The 19,754-nt window shown below is 44.6% G+C and overlaps 1 protein-coding gene across 4 annotated transcripts in view; it reads left to right on the top strand.

Moving 5' to 3' along the window:
* Positions 1 to 19,754, top strand: part of DCC (DCC netrin 1 receptor) — a gene marked incomplete at its 5' end in the record, with an annotated part of 959,801 nt that overhangs the window by 520,390 nt on the left and 419,657 nt on the right. The window lies entirely within an intron of this gene.

Here is a 19,754-nt window from a genome sequence, read left to right as displayed (position 1 = left end):
CATCTCCGGAAAGCCTCATGAATAGCAAGAAGTTCCCGGTCGTACACCGTGTAGTTCCTCTCGGATTTGTTCAGCTTTCGCGAAAAGAAGGCACACGGTCGCCACTCTGACTCCTCCTTCCCCGGCTGCAGAAGAAGAAGCACCGCCCCTATGGCTCTGTCAGATGCGTCTGTTTCGACCCTCAGCTTTTTTTGTAAATCCACATGCAGAAGTTGTCCTTCAGAGGCGAAGGCCCTTTTCAGTTCCTCAAACGCTCGCTCCGCCTCCGCCGTCCAAACAAACTTCTTTTTACTGCTGAGACAGTCCGTAATGGGCGCCGTCAGGTGGGCGAAGTTTCGGATGAACTTACGATAAAAGTTTCCAAACCCTAGGAACCTCTGCACATCCTTCTTGGTTTTGGGTGTTTTCCATTCCAGCACTGCCTGAACCTTGCCGGGATCCATGGCCAATCCCTTGTCTGACAGGCGGTACCCCAGGAATTCCACCTCCTTGGTATGAAACTGGCACTTCTCCAGTTTCACCCACAGCCTGTTGGCTTGCAGCCTGCTCAACACTTCTCTGACGTCTCTCACATGTTGCTCCTCATTCTCCGAATACACCAACACATCATCTAGGAAGGCCACGCAATTCTTGTAGAGCAAAGGACCCAGTACGTGGTTCATAAACGATTGAAAGCACGCTGAGCCTGCTTGTAATCCAAAAGGCATAACGAGATATTCAAATGCCCCCAAAGGGGTGAACATGGTGGTCTTCCATTCATCACCTTTCCTTATACGTATCAGGTTGTACGCCCCCCTTAGATCCAGCTTTGTAAAAATCTTTCCCTTCCGCACCCTGGTCAAAATATCATCAATCCTGGGCATAGGGAAAGCCACTGGTTCTGTCACTGCATTTAACCGCCTGAAATCACATACAAGTCTCGGCTTGTCCGTGTGCTTTTTATCCACAAAAAACACTGGGCTACCCCCCGCTGCTTTGGACTCTCTGATGAAGCCTCTCTTCAGGTTCTTGTCAATGAACTCTCGCAACTCCTGCATTTCTCTGTCTGACATGGCATACAACTTGCCTACAGGAAGCTGTGCTCCAGGGAGTAAATTGATCTGGCAATCAAAAGGCCTATGCGGGGGTAGTTGGTCAGCTTCCTTCTCGCTGAACACGTCGCTGAGATCTGCATACTGTGGTGGTACCTTCACCTTCTCCATTACTTCAGTCCCTGCTAGGGTGGCTTGGGCCCCTGCTGAACCCTTTTCCCCTTTGCAGTGTTCTAAGCAATGTGCTGAACCAAAGGAAACCACTCTTTGATGCCAGCCCACCAGCGGATCATGTAGCGCTAGCCAGCTCATTCCCAAAATAATGGGAGCGCCTCCCAAGGTGGCCACATTAAACGCTATCAGTTCTGTGTGCCTTGCCACCCTCATTATCATTGGGACGGTCTGCAAGCTGACTCCTCCTCCCAACAATTCCCTGCCATCGATCGTGGTCACCTGCAGGGGGTTGCTTAAAGGGATCGTCTGTATCTGGTGTTCAGCAGCAAACTCCTTACTCATAAAATTGCAGGAGCTGCCTGAGTCCAACAGCGCCTTTATTTTTAGGGGGTGTCCATTTTGCAGCTCTAGCAACACTTCAATCACTAGAGCAGGTTGAGGAGCTTCTGGCACGGGCACTTTCACTGCTCTTTGGCCTGGCTGCAGTGCCCCGACTGTGGCAACCAGGCGTTGGCTTTTACCTCCTCTGTTTCTCCCTGCTCTCCTCCCTCAACAGCTCCCACCATCCCTTGCCATTCCTTCCTCTGGGGGCAGACTCTGGCAAAGTGGCCTGGCTGTTGGCAGAGATAGCATTTCCGGGCGCCCTTTCCCTCCTTCTTAGCCCCCTCACTGGGCTTTGAAAATGCGCGCGCGCGCGCTGTTCCGATTTCCATCGGCTCTGCCGGCGGGAAAGCTGGCTCAGGAATGTCTGGAATGCGGAACTCCTTCCAACGTTCCCCTCTCCCTTCCCGCCTCTCCAAGGCTCTTGCCTCCTGGCGCGCTCCTATGGTCAGCGCAGATTTGGTCAGCTGATCCATAGACACCGCCCTGGGGCTCCGGGACAGTTCGTCTTTCACAGCCGAAGAAAGACCTTCTTCAAATAGCATCTGAATGGGTGCCGCCGATAAATCCCACCCCAATCTGTGAACCAGCATGGTAAACTCAGTCCAGTACTCACGGACAGATCGGCTTCCCTGCTTGCAAGCCATTAGCTGTCTGCGCACCACCCCTTCCTCAATATCGCTGGAAAACATGATATCCATTGCACGAAAGAACTTCATGGTGTCCTTTAGGACGTCATTGTGCGTTGCCATTAGGGGTCGAACCCAGTCTCGCGCCCCCTTCTCAAGATGCCCAATTACGAAAGCAACTCGCGATTCCTCATCAGGGAACTCATCAAACTGCACATTAAGGGCATATTGCATCTCTGTCCTAAAGGCATGGTAATCCTTGGGGTCCCCCCCAAACTTCTGCACCAATCCTGGTACCTTTCTGGGGAACTGAGTGGCTCTCCCCTTCTTGTCTGCATCCTGAGCCCTTCTCTCCTCAAGCCTCGCCGTCTGCAGCGCAAGTTGGACTTCCAACGCTCGGTATCTTTCTTCCAAGCTTGGACCAGCTCCAACCCCTGCTCCTCCGGTTCCGGCTGGGTCGCTCATGATGCTTTCTCCTGCACAGGCAGCGTACAGAGACTGTCAGACTGCTGTGATGGGATGATTAGCTGCTTGTGCGTAAAATCGTGCTCCCTCAGAGTTTGTGCGGCTCCACAAACCTCTGTGTGTGACAGAGCTCCTCAAACATGTCTGCTCTAGTCACTCGTAGAGTCTGACAGTGGCTGTCTGCGGAAGCGCTTCCAGCAAAGAAGCTCCTTAACGGAAACGCGTCTCCTGGACTCACGGCGTGACAGTTTCCGGCGAGGCGTGGGTCTCCCTATGGGAGCCTCAGATACCTCCCCACTGTTCTCGCTGGAAGCGTCTCTGAGCCCTCCCTCCTGCTCGCATTCCCTCAGAGATCCACTCCTCCCCCTGCTGGTTCCTGCTTCAGCTGTTGAGTCTCTTTCTTCCTCCCTGAGCCCCTCCACCACCTGTTCCTCCGATGGCAGTTCCCTGACAATAATCTAACGTCCACATAAGCTTTGTTCAAGCAAATCAAATCAATAAACAGGTTATGTGTAGGAGCCCTCAGCAATAAAAACCAGCACAATATACCGTATTGGTCCAAATATAAGTTGCACCTGCAAATAAGCCACACCTTTAAAATTTGACGGCTTGGTGGAGGCTGGGGAGCCATGGATGGGACGGGTGCCATCGCCCCACACGCCAGGGCTGCTCCCATGGGGGGAGCCACACCGCTTTGCTGGCGGTGTAAGGTCGCGAATATAAGCCGCACTTTAACTTTTCACAATTGGAATTTGGGGGGAGGTGTGGCTAATATTCGGGCTAATACAATAAGTTTTTGTGAAGTTTTTTTTTCCAGATTGTTACTTTGCATGTTATTTTGGATGTTAGCATTATTATGCATTTATCTTCATATAAAGACGAAGCACTGTGCAAGGATTTGACCCACTGTCTTAGTATCCATCATAGTATCCCTCATTTTAGGAAATCGACAACTCTTGGTCATCCATCTTTTCTAACTAGTGCTCATCCTATCCAAAGCAAGGACTGGCTAGCTATTGTGCACTCCTCTGCTTTAACTAGTGCTCCTCCCTCCCTCCCTCCCTCCCTCTCTCTCTCTCTCTTCTTTTCAACAGCTTGTGTCAATCTGCAGTAGCTATTTTTAGATCTGCTTCTTTATTTGGGACACTTATTCACAACTGAGAACATTCAATTTTTGCATCAGAAGACAAAAAGGTTTGCTGCATTTCTGGTTTATTTACAAAAACGAAAGACAAAGCCCTATCCAGTAGGTCTCAACCCCCAAAATGGGTGTACTTATTGGAGGATGCACATTTCAACCTTCAGCAAAACAATCTGTAGCAACTGTAATGAAAAGCAAATCCTCTGAAATTCTATTCCCCGTGATCTTTTAAATCCACATGGAAATCAATTCTGTGCAAATTGTTAGAACTACATGTGATGTATATAGGATTGTGCCTTAAGCTTTTCATTCCTTTTCACCACTGCACTGCAGGTTGGCTACGAATACAATGGGCTTGTGTGGAAGCAACGTGGTTGCATAACCGGGAGGCTTCTTTCAGTGCGCTAAGAACATTCCGCTCCTGCAAACAGATTTTGAGCAGGATCTTTGTTGTGCTGAGAGTATTTGGGTCCAGTAACTGGAAATGCAGGAATCGATTTCCGTTAGCAGGAAAAGCATGCCTAGGAACTTAGAAAACTGTCTTGTACCAGGACAGACTATTTGCCCTTATACATATGGGATGGTCTAACTGATGCTATTGGGATTACAACTCCCATCAGTTCTGACCATGATTGCTGGGGCTGATGGAAGTTGGAGTTAAACACCATGATCTAGCTTGAAACTGGACATCAGTTTCAGAGACAGGTCTTTTCCATCACTTGCTACCATACTCTTTTAATTGGAGACACCAATGATTGGCTTTCTACAAAAAAAGCATGTGCTCTGTTACTGAGCTATGATTCCTTCTCAAATGACCAATTTCAGTCTGAATGAGAACTCAAGACATGTTCTTAGTGATGCCCAAAGTGGCTACAAGTATTTTATTCTAAACTCTCTCTCCCTTTTCCTAATTAAGTGCAGTCAGAGTGCCCCCAAATTTCTGCTCCATCCAATAAATGTGGATTAAGAAATAACCTTGCTTAGTAGAAAATATTTGTGTTGAGCATTATAGAGCAGAGATTTGGAGAGTCCCATCTACACTGTGAACACTAGCCTGCTTATGTTATTAATTGTATCTCTTTGAGAAATTGGGAAAGGGTAAGATGGCTTATTACTCTATTTTTTTCCTAGAATCACGAAGCAAATGAGCATCCCATTCCAAATCCATGGCTGATACTCCATTGGAGATTAAATTCTAGACATGGTGCCAGAAGATCTGCATTAGCTACTAATTCCTAGGGAGTGGTGTTGAAAGCATCACCTTGATGTGAGCTCTATTTTGGCATTGCAGAGCCTTAATCCTCATGAGAAATCAGCTTACCCAACTTGGCAGGCAGAGCTGGCATGTGGCATGGCCTTTGTTTCTTCTTGGCACTGGCTAGCAGAAAGGCAGCAAGAGAGAAATGGAAGCATTTGTATTAAGAGAAAGTTGCATGCAAAACCAAGAAGATGCTGAAATAAATTTGTTGCAGTAGAAAGTCTGGTCATTGCCATAGTAATTTTCAAAGTTCCAGTGCTCATAGGTGGAATCAAGCTCTAAACAAATTCTCAGAAGAGACATTGAAGTTCTGTGGAACTGTGGTTAGGAGATTCACAATTACTTTCAAATTTGGCTTGAAAATCATTTTGGAACCCTTGAGTCCAATACTGCCTTAAATCTAGAGTACATCAGCTGACACTTAGAATATTAGCCATTTGAGGCTCTGGATTCCTGCCCCCTCTCCCATTTTTGAAAGATAGCATTTTAATTTTCAGTTTTGAAGAATGCCGTTATTCTGCATTCAAGCTCTTTAACTTCCATTGACTCCACCATCCACACACAGACACCTACATACATACCGCACATAACATGTGTGTTAAACACGCTTTGAGTGTATAGTGTTCATGTGACCAAAAAGTGTTATTGCTTCTAGCCCACATTATCACCTGTTGACTTTCTAATACATTTATCTTAGTTTTACAGGTTGCAGAAGTTATATATTTCACTACTTCCTAAACCTTCTAGCTTTTAGGACACACCTCATTACAATCCTAAGATCTATACCCTCAGAATATACCTGTAGGCAGGGAGAGGGTAGCCAGGGACTTCCATGTGTTGTCATCCAACATCCCTGGTCATGCTAGCTGGGGCTGATGGGAGTTGGAATTCAACAACATCTGGAGGGCCTTCAACCAAGCAATATCCATCTCAATTTTAAAGATGGGGAAGTGGCTCTGTGAGATAAAGGTAAAAGGTAAAGGGACCCCTGACCATTAGGTCCAGTCGTGACCGACTCTGGGGTTGTGGCGCTCATCTCGCTTTATTGGCCAAGGGAGCCGGCGTACAGCTTCCAGGTCAAGTGGCCAGCATGACTAAGCCGCTTCTGGTGAACCAGAGCAGTGCACGGAAACGCCGTTTACCTTCCCGCTGGAGCAGTACCTATTTATCTACTTGCACTTTGATGTGCTTTCCAAATGCTAGGTTGGCAGGAGCAGGGACTGAGCAACGGGAGCTCACCCTGTTGCGGGGATTCGAACCACCGACCTTCTGATTGGCAAGTCCTAGGACCCACAGCACCACCCGCATCCCTCTCTGTGAGATAGGGACCCCTAAAAAACTCAGTGAGAGGCTGACCTAAGCCAGAAAGCATATGAGCTCAAATGCTCCATCCAGTGTCATGAGTTGTTCACTTTAAGCAAGACTTCTACTACAGAAAGTGTTATCCTGTAATCCTGGCCCAGATTCAGTAAAGTAATGAAGTATATGTCTTTAGTCTTGTAGTTAAGCACCTAATTAAGTGCTCCAATGAATCTGATCCTGTACTACTGACGTTTATTAAGTTTAATTGGAAGGCTTGCAACACAGATTTTTCTGTCCCACCTACCTTGATTTAGATAAAACCAGTTTTCCTTTATTTCATGAAAAACATAGTGTCACCTTAGTTATCAAAAATAATCCTCCGTCTTTATTTCAGCCTCTGATCTGCAGTGGTGGCTGTTGCCCATTTGGAGTAGTAGAGCAAAAACGAGAGAGACCAGCTGTAGGCAGAGCCAGAGCCAATGTAAAAAGATAAAGGGACCCCTGACCATTAGGTCCAGTTGTGACTGACTCTGGGGTTGCGGCACTCCTCTCACTTTATTGGCCGAGGGAGCCGGTGTACAGCTTCCGGGTCATGTGGCCAGCATGACTAAGCTGCTTCTGGTGAACCAGAGCAGCACACGGAAATGCTGTTTACCTTCCCGCCGGAGCGGTACCTATTTATCTACTTGCACTTTGACGTGCTTTCAAACTGCTAGGTTGGCAGGAGATGGGACCGAGCAATGGGAGCTCACCCCATAGCGGGGATTCGAACCGTCGACCTTCTGATCGGCAAGTCCTAGGCTCTGTGGTTTAACCCACAGTGCCACCCGCTTCCAATGTAGAGCCAATGTAGGCCAAACCAAATAATTCTAGCTTTGTCTTCATCCTCATCACTGCTCAGTCCTACAGTGCCATCACTGACACTAAGGGAGGAGGTTGCCAGCCGGACTTCCGGGTTGGCGCGATCTGGAAATGGCAGATTCCCTCCGAGCTGCGGAGGGAATCGGCTCAACCGAGGACGGGTCTTGCCGCGCCGGCGATGCGGGGACCCTTAGAAACCGCAGGCGCTGAAGCCTGCAGACTAGAAGACTCGGTGGGTGCCTTAAGCGCCCCCCGACCCACGAGGAGCCTTTTTAAAGGCTGCGGAGAGGGTACGGAGGGTGGCGTGGCGCTGAGAGTCGATCGCTACCTCGGTTGAGCGGAGCCGCGAGCCATGACTGGAGAGCGCTGACTTCCTTCCTTGAAATTCGGACTGAAAAAGAATAACCCGTGAGTAAGATGAAATTGGACTTTAAGAATATTTTCCTGTGAATTCGAGACGACCGGGGTGTGTGCTAAAAGGAAGTCCGCACCCCTCCTCTTGCAGACGATCTAAAGCAACGATAGAAGAACTAAGCTGGAGAGCCTACCCTTTCTGGGGTGAGTAAAAAAGACTTTAACTTCCAAGATTTGGCAAAAAGAAATTTTGAGCTGGAGTGAAAGAGTGGAATTTTAGAACCTTTTTTCTGTTGTATGCAACCCCCCCCCCTCCCTGGCCCGGGAGCGTCCTGTATTGGAGCTTGTGGAAGAGGAATGCGGAGTTTGACAGCTGTCAAAGCTGTCAAACGGACAGTTTAAAGTTGAAAAATTTGTCATCTAAGATCCCTCTGGATTAAAACCAGTTAAAATTGAACTAAAATTGTTGGAAACAAAGTAAGAACAACAAGTTAAAGGATTATTGGAGAAAGACTATTAAGTAACCAGATTCCCTCTAGGGGGAACTCTGTGACATTACAATGGCTGTGGATGGAAAGTTACTAGCGGAAATCGAAAGAATGTTTCATTTGGTGGGAATCTTACAAGAGCAGAGTCTGGCTATGAATAAACAACTCATGACCTTGACTTCTGGAACAAGCAGCTCTGCTGAATGTATTGAGGACCTGAATGAGAAAGAATCTGCAGCTGAATCAGAAATGATAACTCAAGAAGTGGAGGAGACTAAACAAGGAGAACTGAAAGCAAAGATGGAAAGTACCAACCAGAAGCTTACACCAGTGAAATATAAGCAAGGAGACTTTTGGATTACATTGACTACAAATCTGCGAAAGATGCAAAAGACGAAGGAGAAGGCCCCGGGAGTAAATGGAATACAGGAACTCAAAATAAAGAATAAATATGATTGGGGCCTTCACCCTGACTCTGAAGATGCATGGCCTGAGGAACTTTTGCAGCAGTTGTTTTTAAATGTCCTTGTGGAAAGAGAACCTGGTTTGATGGGGACAGAACTCCTTCAAGATTCGACGACCAATATAAAGGACTACCAACAAGACTGGCGGAGAGGGACTGAAAGAGACTTGAAAGCCTCGGACGTGAGGAATCCAGGCTAAGAACTGTTATTTTGGACATGTACTGGGGAAGGGACAAAAACCGGGGATGGGAGAGGGGGAAGAATAGAATGTTAAAAACACTCAGGACTTTTGGGTTTAGTTAATTTGACTGTTATCTAAGACAAAATGGGAAATCGATGGAAGGGAATTTGAGTCCAACTTAGAAAAACTCTTTTCTTTAATAAAAGAGGTAATATTAAGATGGATAAGAGGAGAAATACCAATTTGCTGACATAACTATGGGAATTGGGATGCATGGGGGGGTGGGGGAAGTTAAGGAACAAGGTTAAGAAAGTGGGATTTTCTGAAATTATACATGTTTTCGTCTTTTGTCTTTTCAGTGTGTGTTATGTATTCATAAAAGTTGAAAAACCAATAAAAATTATTATTATTTTTTTAAAAAGAGGAGGTTGCCAGCCAGTGCCACCCCCTGGGCTAGTCGCAAGTAAGGAGGTAGGCAGGTGAGGGTTGGCTGATGGAAGATGGAGCTTGGTGTGGAAAACTTTGTGGCTCAGTCTCTTCCCCTGCCCTTTTAGATGTGAAAGTCATGTTGTCATGCCATGTCCTCACGGCAGCCATTTTGTATTATGCCGTACCCCACTAGCAGCCGTTTTGAGATTGGCACCCACAGCACTTTTTCAACATTACAAATGCACCAATTGCCTGGGAAAGGTTGTCAACCCCTGGTTTATTCAAATGGTCCACTCAGACTTTTTGATATCCAGCGATGTTTGTTGGAGGTCTGAAAAATGAGGAAGGATGTGGGTGAACAGGTTAGGGGAAATGCAATCTTTCCCCCCACCCCCTCTACCGCAGTCTGGAGAGATTATCATCCCAACTAAAATGAGTGTCAAATGTGGCCTTTGAGCCAATGCTGAAATGTGCTTATTTCACTGGGAAACATCCTTGGCCACAAATGATTGTTGAAGGAGGAATGTGTATGCACGCCTGGGCATGCACCAGGGCTTATCGTGACTCCTCATTTCGCTTTTATGGAAATATTCCCAGCTGCAGCATCGCCAAGTCTCACGTGGGCTGGCATTAAAAAAAATATATAGATTTCAAACACCCTGAAAGGGATCTTATTGCAGCATCTGTAGTTGGTTTTATTAAAAGCAGTTTAAATTCCCATCCCCGGAGCTGTTTGGAATTATAGAGATGGGCTGCAGAAATTTACATTTTAATTGAGGCAGAAGACAAAATAGGGCACAGCACAGCATTCACACATTACAAGGGAGAATAAATAAGATATGTATCAGCTGGGGGAGAAGAAAATTCTGGCCGTTTTTCACTGCCTCCTGTGTTTTATTTTCAAAACGAGAAGCCTTGGTCTTTGTGGCTGTTTCCCTCATCAGCTCCTCGCAGCCAAGAGGCATCTGTGTTTTCTTGAGCAGGTTATCTTATTAAAATCTGGCATAAAATCTGGCGGCTAGATTGTATTTTGTTGTTGTTGCCCTCATCAAGATGCAACCGGAGAGAGCGGGGAAATATCTCATCATGCAAAGTCCTTTCCATATGCCAGTACATCCCGGCTGGGGAAATTGTGGCCAGCCAGACGTTGATGGACTCCAACTCCCATCAGCCTCAGCCACCGTAGCCAAAGATCAGGGGTGATGGGAGTTGGAGTCTAACAGCATTTGGAGGGCCACAGGTTGCCCAGGCCTGCACTACATAGATTCCCACTCTGCCATGCTCCTCAGCAATGGAATCCAAACTTATTAAACAAAGATCGTTTTTGAGTCCTTGAGAGGAATGCACATGGCTTTGAGCATGTTCTTAAATGTAAGTGATACTTGGACCGCGACCATGCATTGCAAGTGTGTGTGTATTTTAAACAGAGGCAGAGATGGCACAGCTACTCACAAGAATCCCTGTCTCTGTCAGAATTCCTGGCTTGAAAGTCCACATGCTACCTAAGGAAGGAGATGAGTCTCCTCTTTTCTCGTGATACCAGACTCACCTCCTTTTCCTCCAATGGGGAAATGGCCACTACAGTTCCTAATGGCATCCTCTCTTCACCAGATGAGGAAGAGGCAATCTCTGGGATGCCCACATCCTCAGTAGTTTGGGGCAGGTCTGGAAGTGGTGGTGGGGAGTCATCAAAAAGGTTCTGTTCCATTGTCTCATTCCCCCTTCCTTCCCTTCAGAGTCCTCTTCTTCAAATGCCTCCTACTCCTGGTCTCAATCAGAGTACTCCAAGAGGATTATGAGAGGGAGGTGAATTCAGTACACTTTCTAGGACTTGCCATTATCATTCAGCAGATGGTTTCCGTGTCTTCCTTTTAAACCAAAGTTTGCCACCATCTGAAGAGATGGCAGTCAACAGCTCAGCTGCTGCTTCTGTCATATAGAGAAAGGCAGAACCTGAAGAAGAGATGAGGCTCTATGTTCATAGAATCACAGAACTGTAGAGTTGGAAAGGATCCTGAGAGTCATTAAGTCCAACCCTTTGCAGTGCAGGTACAACAAGACGGAAGTACGAGACTGTGGTGATCACACAGGGCCCCCAGACATTTAACGGTCTATTGATCCCTGTGCCACCAGTGGGCTCGCTTCTCCGCTGCCACCAATCAGTTACTCTCTGGTAAAACACTGAGTCCAGACAGTTGTTAAAAGTGAACCAAAAAAAACAAAAACAAGTTTATGGTTTCTCAGATAATATTCCTGTCAGTATCTTAACTTTAGTTTCGTTACCGGCCTATACCTTCCTAATACCTTCTGACTGAAGATCTTAACTGTTTGACTGACTCCTCTTAACAAATTCTCTCAAACCCTCTGTGCTTAACCTTGTACACAGTTAACTCTGTCCCTTGGGTTCCCATTGATTAGTCATTTTACAATTAGTTAACCCTTTCCTTATGAACCCAGTATGATGTCACACACCTAGGAGGGCAAACGCCACAGAGACCCCTTATGAATCACACACAGCAGCTCCGTTTCACACTGAGTACACTGGCAATCTTCCCACCATTTGGCAAAGTGGGGAAATAACTCCCAGGTTCAGTCCCACTGCATCAGAGGCAACCCACCTGTGCAGATCCTCACAACTTGCAGTCCAGGGGGAAAGCCATTGCTGAATGCTGGAACATTTGAACATTGAACATTTGCATGCAGAAGGTCCCAGGTTTAGTCCCCACCATCTCCCTGTAGGAGAGAACCCAGCCTGAAACCCTGGAGAGTTATTCCAGTCTGTGCAGGCTAGATGCACCTATGGTCTGATTCAGTATAATCCTGTATCTTTGTTCCTATGCCTAAGTGGGAACAAAACTACATCAAGTCATAGTTCAGAGGTATAGTTGATAATAAATAAGATGGGTGCCCCAGATGGATGGATACAACCATTGCTGTTTGTCAGACATTCTCTACATGGAATTGCTCACCACTCCTTGACATCTGGTACTCTTGACCTCCTACTCTCCTGACACGTTGTTTGCTGAAAAACTGAATAACAGAAGTTAGTGAGTGGTCTGGAGGAGTGGGGGAGAAGACGAATAACTTGAATTAACTTGGAGACAGTGATTTGACCCTCGAGTATGAAGAGGCTGCTTTTTTTGGCAGAAGCATGAAGCTTTTGAATGTGTTGGGTGATGTGTTGGGTTTTGTTACCATTGAAGCAGGCATCCGTATGCAGCCTTCCAATACATGCATGGAAACTGCAAGCACTTATTAAGTATCTGTAGCCCAGTGAGAGATGAATGAACAGAACTAGGTTGGTTTGGAAGCTGACAGAGAACTGACATGTGTGTCCTCCATATGGCTTCTCTGGTTTTACCTGGCTGCATGAGAAACAGGCGCTTTGTTTGGGATAGCATCTCTGCTTGGAGAATTTGAGAAGCAATTCAGCCCCACAATTTCTCTGACCCTGAATGTGTGTGTGTTTGTGTGTGTAACTAAAAACAAATCTCACAAAACAATCATTGTCCACATATCCATCTGGAAGGGATTAAGTCGCTGCAATGATAAAATAAAATCATTTTCTTCCTTTAATCTCCCCAAGTTCTGACCTTTGTCATCTTTTGATCCCGGCAACTCAACCAATCCAGAGTTTAATTATTATTTTTTTTAATTGACTGGCTGCTGGTGTTGGTATAGTTAATAGGAAGCACATCCTGGAGACAGTGTTAGTCAGAAGCATGGACTTTGGAGCTATCCTGGAGGTAGGGTCCAAATCTCCTGGCTTTCGGTCTAGTTCCCTCTGTGGTGATAAATATGTGCCTAAACTGTACTACTTCACATTTTGGTTGCTGGTCATATGGTGGACTACTCCTCCATAGAGAAAGCTGAAATAAAAACCCCAAGGTACCAGGAAAAAGAATATAACACCCTGCTTACAAGTTGGCACTGTTTGTCAATGTGCTGCCCGGCCAAGTTCAATGAGTTGCTACTAATATATGAGTCCCTCTACTTCTTTGGCTATCACTCGTAGCCAAGTAAGATTGTCTTCCATTAACACGGTGTTCGGGTTTGAGATGAGTTTTTGGAAGACGTCTCTGTGTGAATTTGGGTAGATGGTGCTTTGCCACAAGTGTCTGTTTAGTAGGATTTTCAATGCACCTGCTGGTGTTTATGCTTTGAACTTTTTTTATTGTACATTGCCTTGAGATGATTGCAGTACCCCCCCCCCCAAAAAAATAATGTTTAGGGGTACTCTCATTTTGACTCAAGAAAATCACCATTTTATAGTTCAAATCAGAAAAAATAAATACAATACAGTGGTACCTCGGGTTACATACTCTGCAGGTTACATACGCTTCAAGTTACAGACTCCGCTAACCCAGAAATAGTGTTCAGGTTAAGAACTTTGCTTCAGGATGAGAACAGAAATTGTGCTCTGGCGGCGTGGCGGCAGCGGGAGGCCCCATTAGCTAAAGTGGTGCTTCAGGTTAAGAACAGTTTCAGGTTAAGTACGGACCTCCGGAACGAATTAAGTACTTAACCCAAGGTACCACTGTAAATGGACAAAAGTACAAAGGTTCACAAAATGTTTAGGGGTATACGTACCTCTGCATCCTCCCCCGAAAAAAGCGCTGGGTGATTGTATAGCAGGTGATGGAGATTATGATTAATAATAAAAGAATGATAACAATGACAACATTAATAACTTAAAAAACAAACAAAACACCTCCTAGGCTGGAAATCCTCCTCACTGACTTGCTAGTCTTACAAATGGAGTGGTTTGTTTGTTTGTTTGTTTGTTTGTTTGTGGGACTATTGAACCTTTTATGTCACTACCTGCAGTCTAAGGTAATAGAGCTGTGACACTGGTTTACCATCTCAGAGCTCCCACACACAACCTGTTTATTGAGCATGAATCCCTTATTTATTTGCACAAAGCTTGCAGAGAGGTTATATGATGTCCAATCTTTATTGAGCGTTTGTTCTGATGTTATTTTTTATGGGCAATTAAAAAAGAGAGAGAATATTGTCAATGCTAAAAGAAAAGTATTACTGTGGTGAGCGGCATAAAAAATAATAAAATTACAAATCCTTGTGTCTGTGAATGCTTTAGGCGTGTGCTGAAACAATTGTTCCCTATTTACCACCCCATTTGCAAATGGTGAATTTGGGGCACCTGTTCTGGTGGGCAGTTTCAGGAACCACAATTCAGCCCCCCAAAATGGGACTTTTTAAGGAGGAGGGTGAAGAGGAGCAGGGCTTCCCCCATCCCTCTTTCTCTTTTGTAAACTGCTCAATAAAATCAGCCTGCTCTTTTATTTCAAAGCTGCTAGCTATTTTATTTCAACTATTAAAAAACGAAGCACAATAAAGAGAGGAAAATCCCCATCATTGATTCCGTAAGACCCCTCAAGTCCCCCTAAAATGCTGATATATGATTCATGTCATCAGGGCCAGCTGCAGACTTCCATGCTCTCTTGGTCTGGTCTTTATTTATTTTCTGGATTGTAAAATCCTTAAAGCACAGGTATATTTGTGAATACAAGTGTGGTAATATCAATTGACCCAGACTCTGGGTTATTACTGGCGCCTTCTCCCATTCTTTTTCATTTGTCTATTAGTTTTTCATTTTATATCTCCAGGACCAAATCCACCTGTTTGAGCCAATGGCTTTAAAAATAAAGGAGTGTATTTTCACTGTTTTCCACAAATGCCAAGTTACAATTTCAAATAGGTTCTCTTAAAATGATATGTAAATGTTAAAACAGTCAGACGACAATCCTTTCTTATTTACCAGCAAAATGAAAAGAAAAATGTGCCGGTAAGGCAGGGTAGCTTTCATTGCAGATTCCTTTCTAGGTCACAGGCCACATGCACCAGCCAGATAATAATAATAATAATAATAATAATAATAATAATAATAATAATAATAATAATAATAATAATAATAATTAATTTATTCATTCATTCATTCATTCATACCCTGCCCATCTGGCTGGGTTTCCCCAGCCACTCTGGGTGGCTTCCAGTAAAATATTAAAATACAATAATTCATCAAATACTAAAAGATTCTCTAAATAGGGCTGCCTTCAGATGTCTTCTAAAAGTCAGATAGTTGTTTATTTCTTTGACATCTGGTAGGAGGGCGTTCCACAGGGTGGGTGCCACTTCCGAGAAGACCCTCCGCCTGGTTCCCTGTAACTTCGCTTCTCATAGTGAGGGTACTTCCAGAAGGCCCTCGGCATTGGATCTCAGTATCCGGGCAAAACAATGGGGGTGGAGACACTCCTTCAGGTATACTGGGCCAATGATGCACACCCAGGCATCATTGAACTAGATGTGAATCACAGAATCATAGAATAGTTGAGTTGGAAGGGACCCTGAGGGTCATCTAGTCCAACCCCCGCCATACAAGAATCTCAATGAAAGCTCTACTTAACCTCGGAGGGGCCACTAGGGGCGCATCGGAAGATGGCTGACAATAACATCTCTCCGACCCACAGGGGGTAACTAGGAGGCTGTGATGGGAGTAAATAGCCTCCCTACCCCCCCCCAGGATTGGGGGGGGGGCTGCCCTTGCCTGCTGTGCCCTATACCACCCCCAAATTTGAGGGGATGGGGGCACTAGGCAGAATGCCCTCCTGTGGATTTCGGCGCTCTTGGACGCCGTCTCTGATCTGCGCCACTAGCTGCAAGAACTTCAAAAGGAACAATTAGGAAGAAGCGAATGCACATATTTCAAGGAAGGAGGGGGAGTAAAGACTGCTAACTGAAGAGTTCTCTGATAAACAAGACGAGTCGGAAGAACAAGAATCAATTTTGAGAAGACAGCCAAGACTCGGTATGGCAAAGGGACTGGATGGGGGAGGGGAAAAAAACCTTTCTTTCTTTCCTCTATGTGATTAAACAAGACCCCCCACACAAGTCAGAAATGCCGCTTTAATGACTTAAGCTGTGGATTTACGACTGTGTGGAGATAAAGTTTCTAACCAAAGCATGTTTTAAGAAAAGAGTGGAAAGTTTAAGAGCTCTGGAATGATGCAGTTAAAAATACCGTCGCCATATTGGTAAGCTCTGTCGGAGGACTTGAGTCTGGGAGGAGGAAAGAGCTGTTTTTATACTGTGGGTGAGACTCCTCAGTGGGACTTAAGAACGACAGACCCTGAGATTAATGATGGAAAGAGCGATGTTATTTATGAAAATGATGATATATGGAAACCATCATGATATGAGGATTGGTCGAACGGAAAAATCCACACAGGATATATTTGGTGTTTATCTGCTTAAGTAGATTAGAGCATAAAGGAAAAAGAAAAATGTATGAACAAGATGAGACATGGAAACAGCACGATAAGACTGGATAGAATTATGAACTTTATCTGGACTGATTTGGATATGAACGCAGTAGCAAGAAGATGATCGGAATCCCCCTTTGAAACTTGAAATATGGGTCCCCTCAACAAAAATTTATAATTCGGCTTTGTAATTCGGAATTTATGTGATGTGATTTGATTTGATTGGTCGGTTAATAAAAATTATATTTAAAAAAAAGAAAGCTCTACTTAACCTCTATTTAAACATCTCCAAGAAAGGAGAGTCCACCACATCCAAAGGGAGTCTGTTCCACTGTCAAAGAGCTCTTACTCTCAGAATATTCTTCCTGAAGTTTACAAGAAATCTCCTTTCTTGTAACTTGAAGCCATTGGTTCAAGTCCTACCCTCCAGAGCAGGAGAAGATAAGCTTGTTCCTTCTTCCATGTGACAGCCCTTGGGATATTTGAAGATGGCTGCCATATCTCCTCTTAGTCTCCTCTTTTCCAGGCTAAACATACCCAGCTCCTTCAACCATTCCTCATAAGACTTGGTTTCCAGACCCTTAATAATCTTGGTTGGCCTCCTCTACATGTTCCATGTTCCTTGTCAATATCCTTTTTAAATTTTGATTCCCAGAATTTAAGTATATATTCTTCACTGCTGAGTATGACAGGGATGTATCTTCCCACACATTTTGAAAAATAAAATAAAATAAAAACAAATCAGATGACCAGATGCTAGCCAAATGGAAAATTTGTAACATTATTGGGCCAATAGTTCAGCAAGACAAGTAATATCTATCCTGACTGGAATCTGCCCTCCAGTGTTCCAGACCAGGAGTCTTTCCAAATCCTTTCTGGAGATGCTGGGCATTTAACTTTGGGTCTTCTTCATGCTCTATCACTGAGCTACAGCCCTTCCTAAGAGCTTCCTCAGTACCCAAAGGCAACAGCTGGACTTTGTGAGCTACTTCATAAGACCTTCCTAGAAAAGATGGCTAAAGAAAGTAGATGGGGAGAGGAGGAAGGAGAGGACCATCTCAAAGGTGGCAAGGAGCTCCCTACCCAATTGGCTTTCATTAGCTGCAGGGAGACTTCTGCATTTGTTTACCCCCAAATGTGTGTTGATATTGGTTCAAGAGCTCCATACATAGCCAGAATAAGCAATTGAAGTTTACTTATCCCTGTACCCCCAGGCAAGCTTTGCATTTTCCAAGATCACGCACCTCCATGACCTACTGGTGTGTCTTCTTTGAGGTGCATAAATTGACATGTTTGCCTATACCTAGGTTCCGCCCATATTTATTGAAACCCCCGTTTGAATCACAGCACCTAGTGCTTGTTTTATGAATTTATGGATGCACCAATTTGTTTCGCAGCACCTTCCCTCTGTCCTTTCAGGCACACCTCCTCCTTAAAATGATTGCTGTCCTTTCTGCAGAGTATCTGAGAACAGCAGTCCATCAAACATTCATGTTTCTGGCCTTTCCCTGAACATCACTATGAGGTCTTCCTTTGTGTCTTCTTATTTACCTCCTTGGTGCGAGCTTCTTTCGAGACAGCACAGTGCAGTTAATGCACCGCAACAGAGGTTTTCCCTACAACCAAAGCTGTAAGAGCAGAAATTAAAACATAAAAATAATCCTAAGAAGCAAATGCAATTATTTTGTGAAAATAAAAAAATTCCTTCCAGTAGCACCTTAAAGACCAACTAAGTTAGTTCTTGGTATGAGCTTTCGTGTGCATGCACACTTCTTCAGATACACATGCATGCACACGAAAGCTCATACCAAGAACTAACTTAGTTGGTCTTTAAGGTGCTACTGGAAGGAATTTTTTTATTTTGACTATGGCAGACCAACACGGCTACCTATCTACTACTGGAACCATGGAAGGCAATTATTTTGTGATTTATTTATTTTTTAACTTGGTAACATTAAAGTTTTAAAATAACAGAAAAACTGCCAGGTGAGATTGAATGCAGCAGATAGCTATAAAGATTAATTGCACAGATAAGGTCTCCTCTCTTCTTATTGGTTTTATAATAGACACTCCTCAATGCCCTCTCTGAATGCATTCCAACAGCAGAAGGAAGAGCAATGGGAGATGGGGATGCAAATGGAGGGGCATTTAAAGGGAGAAGAAATGAAGTAGCATTTAAAGGGAGAAGAAATGAATTGCTCAAATTAAATCTCCCACTAAAAAAAAAAAAAAGGCGTTTGAGAATGGAGGGTCTAATATAGCTATGTTATGAACGGACTGTTTTCACTTTGCAAACAAAACTCCCCAACACAAATGCGACTAAGGGAGACTTCATTAGATACGTGTCCCTTGTGTGACCTTCTTTTTGATGCAAGACTTTTTCATGGCACTACAGTGGTACCTTGGTTCTCAAATACCTTGGTACTCAAACAGCTTGGAACCCAAACACTGCAAAACCAGAAGTAAGTGTACCTTTTTCGGAAGCTGAACGTGCCCCATTTTGAGTGTTACACTGAGTTCTGTCTCTTTTTGCTATTTATTTTGCGTTTTTGTTTTGTTTTTGTGACTGTGTGGAACCCACTTCAGCTACTGATTGATTGACTGTGTGACTGCAGTACAGTGGTACCTCGGGTTAAGTATTTAATTCCTTCCAGAGGTCCGTTCTTAACCTGAAACTGTTCTTAACCTGAAGCACCACTTTAGCTAATGGGGCCTCCCGCTGCTGCCGCACCGCCGGAGCACAATTTCTGTTCTCATCCTGAAGCAAAGTTCCTAACCTGAAGCACTATTTCTGGGTTAGCGGAGTCTGTAACCTGAAGTGTATGTAACCCGAGGTACCACTGTACGCGGTTTATTGTTTTCATTTTATGGATCAGTGGTCTCGTTAGATAGTAAAATCTATGTTGAATTGCTGTTTTAGGGGTTGTTTTTAAAAGGCTGGAATGGATTAATCCGTTTTATATTACTTTCTATGGGAAAGTGAGCCTTGGTTTTGGAATGCTTTGGTTTTGGAACAGACATCCGGAACGGATTAAGTTTGAGAACCAAGGGACCACTGTATCTCTAGACACTTTTGGTTGAGGAAATAAACAGGTCAAGCCTAAGACAAAAGGGCTTAAACTCCTGTTTCCATGCCACCATGTGACACAAACTAGTCCAGGTTTCAGAAATTCACATTTATTTAAGCTGTCCGTGCACTGCCTTTTCAATTAAGAAAATAACCACAAAGCTGGAACGAAAGAAAAACAACAAAACGTTATTTTGCATGGTATCCAGCCAAGTAGATCTGCTGCCTCAAGGATGTCTGCTAGCCCAA

This window comes from Podarcis bocagei, assembly GCF_964188305.1.
Source record: "Podarcis bocagei genome assembly, chromosome: 11".
NCBI lineage: Eukaryota > Metazoa > Chordata > Lepidosauria > Squamata > Lacertidae > Podarcis > Podarcis bocagei.
Note: the sequence above shows the minus strand (reverse complement) of the source record. Positions and strands in the feature narration are given on the sequence as shown.